Below are 7,585 nucleotides of genomic sequence, written 5' to 3'. Positions count from 1 at the left end.
GGGTGCCGAAGCACCCGAAGACCTTGACGGAAAGGAGATCGCCCTCCACCAGCTTAAAATGGAGGGTGAGTCCTCCCGTCAAGCTGTGGATGCGGGCGAACGTCTTCCACCCTCGATCGAGATACATCACACCAGGGGCTGGGAACGCCACGCGGACTCGCATGCCGCTGATCCCACAGCCCCTCATGTGTAATCTCAGAGTCTCGGGCGGGTCCGACTCCATCGCGCCCGCGAACGGAGCCGGAAGCCGGAGGCGACGATGAGGCGCCCGGCGCAGCTTGACAAAGAACTCGCAAGGGTTGTCCCCTATATGGACCGCCGCGGAGGGAGGAGCCGCTGGCGGGGGCGAAGCTAGCGTGTCGCCCCGTCCGCCTCTTCCCCGAGCGCCTCGACCTCGTCCACGACCTCGCCCCCTCCCTCTTCCCCTTACGGCTGGCTCTGCCACCACGAGTGAGGAAAAGGGGAGGGAGCGCTGTCTGGCGGCGACCCTCGCCGCCACCGATGAAGGCCCGGGATTCCCTTTCTCCATGGCGAATGAGAGAAAGGGGAGCAGAAGCTGAAGAAGGGAGGAGACGGGAGAGTGATGGCTTCGGTGCTCCCCTCCCACTCCTTATAAAGGAGCGAAGTGGGAGCCCAGCCGCCCCGCTCAGCGAATCAAGGCACAGGAAGGACAGGGAGGCGGGCCAACCCGTCCCCTCTGCTCGCAACGGCCCAGGTTCCCGTTCCCGCCGTCCGCGATCCCAAATGCATGGGAGCCGCGTGGCAGAGATGCAGAACTGAGGCGACGGATGGGGCGGCCTCACCCTACCCCGTGATCTCGGGGAGTGGGCGCTTCGGAAATCGCGCACCGGCCCCGTCCAGTAAATGCGCCACGCCCCCACGCCTACCTCCGTTTGGAGGAGAGGGCATGGGCCGTTCCCCTTCATCATGGCTTGACGCATGCTCGCGGGGCTTAGCCCCACGCGCGCGCGCCGCCCGCGTCACCCACGACGCCGCGTTCGACGCACGCCGTTACGAGCGTGCGCGATGGAAGCGGAGAGATATGCGGCGCGACCTAGGCCGCGTGTGCCCGTGCACTGTTTTGGGCCTGGCCCAACAGCGCTCGGCACCGTGTCTGGCCCAGGCCCGGGGGCTCCTGTCGGTGTACTAGAGTAGGGGTACCCTTGTACCCCGAACTTATGCACGGGCAGTTGCAGCGTCCCGCGGCAAGGCCTGCCAGGTCACCGCCAAGATTCCTTGTGGTCCCTCTGAAGACCATTCAAGAACAAAGTACTCAAGACAAGACCCCGGCAAGAGGAGCTTGCCAGGAAAAAGGCAAGACCCCGGCAAGAGGAGCTTGCCGGGAAGGCCATCAGAAGCGTCCCAAGACCCCGGCAAGAGGCGCTTGCCGGGAAGGCCGTCCGAGGCATTCCAAGGAACTTGCCGCGGCGCGCTACGCGCCCCGACAAGGCCCGGTGAGCGACAAGCTCCCGGAAGCGACAAGTCGCCAGCCGCGGCAAGCCCCCACTCCACGCCCGCGCTCCAGCACATCCACCCACGTGTCGCTCTGGGGCCCCTCCCGAGCGCACGTGGCAGGAGGCTGTGCAGCTAGGGGCGTGTGGTGGCACGAAGGCGCTGACAAGACAACCACCGTGGCAAGACGGTGGCGTTCCTAGCGGTCCCTTTCGGTGCTGTCTAGGTGACACAGACGGGCATTTAATGCCCTTGTCCCCTGCCGTCAGGGTTAGGTATGATAACACTGTAGCAGCTAGCTGTGCCTACTACAGCACCTAGCTGTGCCTACCCACGGCACCCTTTCCACTTTTGCCCTTGGCCCCCGTTGCTCTATGTCGGTAACCCCTTGAGTATAAAAGGAGGCCCGTGTGCAACGTAGAGGGGGTCGGCCACCTCGAGAGCCCTCACGAGGTTTAGCATTTCCACACTCACGCTCGCCCTCGCTCCCGGGCGAGAGATCAATACCAATCCACAAAGCAGGAGTAGGGTTTTACGCATCCTTGCGGCCCGAACCTGGGTAAATCATTCGTGTGCTCCACCTCGATTTACCCCTCGCGCGACCAACCGCCCGCTTGCTCCGCCTCGATCTGCTCTTTGCGCAACCTCCGCCCCCCGCCGAACCAAAAGGGACCCGGTTCGCCGGTCCCATAGGTGCCCGTGGATCAGAAACCCCGGCACCCATGGTCCTCCTGTCCGATCACCTTCGATCGCAGGGACCACCCCACTAGTATCCGTCATGGCGGATTCGCTGCACCGGTCGTAGACCCAATCATTGACGGATTTCACCTCACTCGAGTCCTCATGGATGGCGGAAGCAGCCTGAACCTGCTTTATCAGGACACAGTGCGCAAAATGGGTATAGACCCCTCAAGGATCAAACCCACAAAAACGACCTTTAAAGGCATCATACCAGGTGTAGAGGCCCATTGCATAGGCTCAGTCACACTGGAGGTGGTCTTCGGATCCCCGAATAACTTCCGAAGCGAAGAGTTAATCTTCAAAATAGTCCCGTTCCGCAGTGGCTACCATGCACTGCTCGGGCGAACCGCATTTGCAAGATTCAATGCGGTACCGCATTATGCTTATCTCAAGCTCAAGATGCCAGGACCTCGGGGGGTCATCACAGTCAATGGAAACACAGAGCGCTCTCTCCGCATAGAGGAGCACACTGCGGCCCTCGCAGCAGAAGCGCAAAGCAGCCTCTTAAGGCAATCCACTAGGTCAGTGATTAAGGACCCGGACACCTTCAAGCGCGCCCAGAGTAATCGACAACTGGACCGCCTGGCACGTTCCGAGCTCGCATAGCAATGCGCCCCCACCCCGGTCCCAGCCAAACGGCGAAGTTTGTGCCACGCGTACATAATTACGCATTAAAAATACCATGGGCACAGGTGGGAAGGGGGGCACGACTATGGCACGCTCCAAGATGCGGCTTAAACTGCACTAGGGGCTTCCCGCTTTGTTATTTTTCTCTTTCAGGACGTTAATCTTTGAAAACCCTGTCCGGTAGCATGATTGCCGAACACATTATGCAGCAACCAAGGAGGCAGAAAGCTACGTCACACCACGGAACTCCCAGGTGGATTACGATAACGAGTGAAATACTTGCTTTAATACCATTCCTCAGCTTGCCCTTGGAAGGGACATGTCAAATAGTCCTACTTTTTTTCTTATCGCACTACTTGTATCATTCTCCTCTAACACACCTTTTTGAATAAACAATGCATAGCATTAAGACTATTATTGCATTCTTCCTTTTATATATATATGTTCATTCATGACATCTAGCACCCATACACTCTGTACGGCCAGTACGCTAGGGACTTAAGTATACCCCATAATACGACATGAGAAGTCTGAACACTTTCGACAGTGCGGCACCCTGAACTTATAGCATTATATGCATCAGCTCCGAATCATGTCTTGGGTCAATAGTTGGGTTTGCCCGGCTCCCATGTTTTGGTACCTTACGTTCCGCTATATCGGCTAAGGTAGCACTGGGAGAACTACTACGATTGTGCCCCAGTTCTGCTGGGCTAAGCTCCTCAGTAGACAAAGCTAAAACTGACTGTCATGATAAGGCGAGAGACTGGTCGCTGTTCGAGAGGTCTCAAGTCCCTAAAGACTTATGCCGCTTAGAGCGAGGAGTTGGCCCTGTCCGGCTTAAGGCGTGTATAGCGCCCCGAATCCGGCCTTCTGAATACTAGGGGCTTCACCGAAATTTAAAATTATAGAATTCTATGGCTAAGTGAGAGTGATAACGCATTATAGTCCGATTGCCTTGTTTGTTGTGATGAGCACCTCCCTCGACGTACCCAAAAATGGGAACAAGAGTGCTCAGGTTTTATCCCGAACACCCCAGCACTCGTGGCGTGGGGGCAGAAGCCGATGACTAGCCATCTCTCAGATTCGATAAACAGCCAAACAGAAGGAAATATTTTAAATTCAAACAAGCGTTGAATAGCGCATATGAACAAGTTTTCATAATACATGATTACACGAGCAAGTTTATTCAAATATTACATCTTTCACACACTCGTCCACTACAAGACGGGCACCCTTTAGGACACCCTCATAGTACATCTCGGGGTGGCGATGCTCCTTGCCCTGCGTCGGCCCTTCCTTCACCAGCTTCACGGCGTCCATCTTGGCCCAGTGCACCTTCGCACGGGCAAAAGCTCGGCGTGCACCTTCGATGCAGACAGACCGCTTAATGACTTCCAGCCGTGGGCAGGCATCCACAAGCCGCCTCACCAGGGCGAAGTAGCTGTTGGGAAGGGCGTCGCCAGGCCACATCCGGACTATAAAGCCCTTCATGGCCTGTTCGGCCGCCTTGTGCAGCTCGACCAGTTGCTTCAGCTGGTCGCTCAGAGGCATCGGGTGTTCGGTCCCAGTATACTGAGACCAGAACAACTTCTCCATTGAGCTTCCCTCCTCGGCCTGGTAAAACTGTGCGACATCCGACACGTTGCGGGGCAAATCTGCGAATGCTCCTGGAGAGCTCCGGACTCGGATAAGTAACAAGTAATTTACTTTCACATGCTTGATTTGCATATTGAATGCCTTACCCGCCACTATCTTCTTCATCGCATCAATCTCCTAGAGGGCCTTTTGGGCTCCAGCCTTCACACTCTTTTCACTCTCAAGGGCCGCGGCAAGCTCGGACTCTCACGTCTTCAAGTCAAGCTCCAACTCCTCGTGATTCGTCACGAGAGCATGGAGCTCTTGCTGCACCTCTCCCACCCGTGCCTCTTGTTTTTCCCGCTCGGTGCGCTCCTGGGCCACTTTGTTTTCGGCCTCGGATAGCGCTTGCTTCAGGGTTGCCACCTCGGTCGTGGCCCCTGGCAAATTAAAGATGATCCTGTCATTTTGCAATCGCATCCTTTTTGTATATATACATATCTATAGACTAGGTATTACTTACATTTGTTCTCCTCGAGCTGCCTCTTGGCAAGGCCGAGCTCTTTCTTGGACCCTTCGAGGTCCTGCTTCAGTATGGCGACCTCCGCAGTCAGTGCGGCAGAGGTCAGCAGCGAAGCCTGCATACACATATAGACATACTTATATTAGACTCCTGCAGATATTAGTTGATCCTCTATTCGGCTTTTCTTTTTGAACACCAAACAGAGCATCAGGGGCTACTGTCTATGCGGTAATATTTTTCCTATATTTCAAATACTTACCTCAAAGCTTGTTAGAAGGCTGGCACAGGCTTCAGTCAGTCCGCTCTTGGCGGACTGAACCTTCTGGATCACCGCACTCATAATAGTGCGGTGCTCTTCGTCGATGGAAGCACTGCGAAGCGCTCCGAGTAGATTTTCCAGTGCCTCTAGATGGACAGAGGCCACCGGCACAGGCCTCTTGCCCCTTTTGGAAGGAGGCTGCCTGCCTGAGTCCGGAACCACTGGAGGTTCCGGCGCGGTGTTCGGCTGAGGGCCGAACTCGGAGCCCTCGGGAGCCTTACTCCGTCTGCTCCAGGAGTCCGGGAGGTTGCCTTGAGGCGCCTCCGGGATTGTCTCCCCTCGACCCGGTGCCTCTTGAGACAATACCTCAGCATTTTCTGTAGGGCAAGGGGAGGTGGCAGTCAGAAGTGGATCGCTATCCATATCCGACGAGTCAAAGGAGCCGCCCGACGAAGATACGTCGATATGGGCTTGGGGCGGTCTACATAATCATATTTGGCGTTAGGAGAAGCAGTGCGACAAAGGTATGCTATGAGTTACTCTGGTATCCGAATACTTACGACTTCGCCAGGGGCTTGGCCCTGAGTAGCCACTCATCTTCGCCTTCGGCGGCGGTATTTGAGTAGTCCGAAGGAGGGTCCTCCCCTTCTTGGACCCTTCGGCCCCCCGGTCGGGGCGGCCTTCCTTTTCTTGTCTCCCCTGACTAAAGGGGGAGCATCTTCATCTTCCTCCTCGTCTTCGGGGGAGGAGTGCGTCGCGGAGTCATCGAACGATGAGTCTGATAACACCTGGCGCTGGGAACTCTTTCGGGTTCCCTTGGCCTTCTTCTTGGTCTTCTCCGGCACCTTGTAAGGAGCCGGAGTCAGCATCTCCGTCAGGAGAGCGTCCGCAGTGTCTTCGGGCAGAGGGGCCGGACAGTCAATTTTCTCCGATGCCCCCACCCAGTCCTGTCAAAGGCATGGGAGCTCAGACCCCGCGCGTGGTTAAGCTATGGGAAGTAAAAATCCTACCAGATGTACAAAACTTACCGGATTCGCAGGGCGCTTCGCGCTTAGCCCGCGGTCCTCGGTGAGAGAGGGAGGGACCTCGACACCCTTGAACAACACCCTCCAGACATCCTTGTGCGTCATGTCGAAGAGCTCGCTCAGAGTCTGGTGCTGGGCCGGGTCGAACTCCCACAAGTTGAAATCCCGTTGTTGACACGGGAGGATCCGGCGGAAGAGCATGACCTGGACTATGTTGACAAGCTTGAGCTTCTTGCTTGCCATATTCCGGATACATTTCTGGAGTACGTCCAGCTCCACCGATGAACCCCAGGACAGGCCCTTCTCTTTCTAGGAGGTGAGCCGCATGGGGATTCCGGATAGAAACTCAAGGGCCGCCACCCAGTTGGTGTCGCGCGGCTCGGTGATGTAGAACCACGCCGATTGCCACCCCTTTATCGTCTCCACGAAGGAGCCTTCAAGCCATATAACATTGGGCATCTTGCCCACCATGGCTCCGCCACATTCTGCTTGTTATTGAAGGTCTTCAGCCACAAGCCAAAGTGGGGCCGGATGCGGAGGAAAGCCTCACACATGACGATGAACGCCAAAATGCTGAGGGTGAAGTTCGGGGCTAGATCATGGAAGTCCAGCCCGTAGTAGAACATAAGACCGCGGACGAATGGATGGAGGGGAAACCCCAGTCCACGGAGGAAGTGGTGGAGGAAGACTACCCTCTCGTGAGGTTCCCGGGTAGGGACGATCTGCCCCGCAGCGGGCAGCCGATGCGCGATATTCGCGGATAAGTATCTAGCTCCGCGCAGCTTTTTGATGTGCCCCTCCATGACGGAGGAAGCCATCCACTTGCCTCCCGCTTCAGACATGTTTAGAGAAGGTTGAGGAGAAGGATGTGGACTTGGGCGTTGGAGCTCGAGTGTGCGAGAATGGATGAGCAAGGAGGAAGAAGGCATGGGTAGAAAAAGGGCAAACCTTATCCCTTTATAAGGGCGGTCGAAACTATGCGCCCCCACTAGCCTGGTAAAACTCGCTTATCCCCCGAGCGCCATAATTGATGGCGCGGGTGGGTTACCCACGAACGTATTGATGAGAATCCCGTAATAAGGGGGACACGATCTCTGCTTTGACAAGATGTGTCAAGAAACTGCCTCGCGTTATGTGCTGGGCTAGTTAAAGAAAAAACGGTTTGAATAATCGCCGAGCCATGGCATGATGTCATGTTGCCAAAACGTGTCAGTAGATTAGATTTGTGGAAATATTATTCTCTCTACGGTGGTATGTGGAACTTATTTTGCAGGGTCGGACACTATCCTTTTATTCGAACTCTCCTGTGGTGTATCCGAAGGAGGAACCCGCCTTGCAATGCCGAAGACAACACTGCACGCCGGACTCATCATCATTGAAGCC

The sequence above is a fragment of the Triticum urartu genome, chromosome 2A (assembly GCF_056163025.1).
Source record: "Triticum urartu cultivar PI428250 chromosome 2A, HENAU_Tu73, whole genome shotgun sequence".
Classification (NCBI taxonomy): Eukaryota; Viridiplantae; Streptophyta; class Magnoliopsida; order Poales; family Poaceae; genus Triticum; species Triticum urartu.
The sequence above is the reverse complement of the archived record's forward strand: the minus strand, read 5'-3'. Positions refer to the sequence as shown.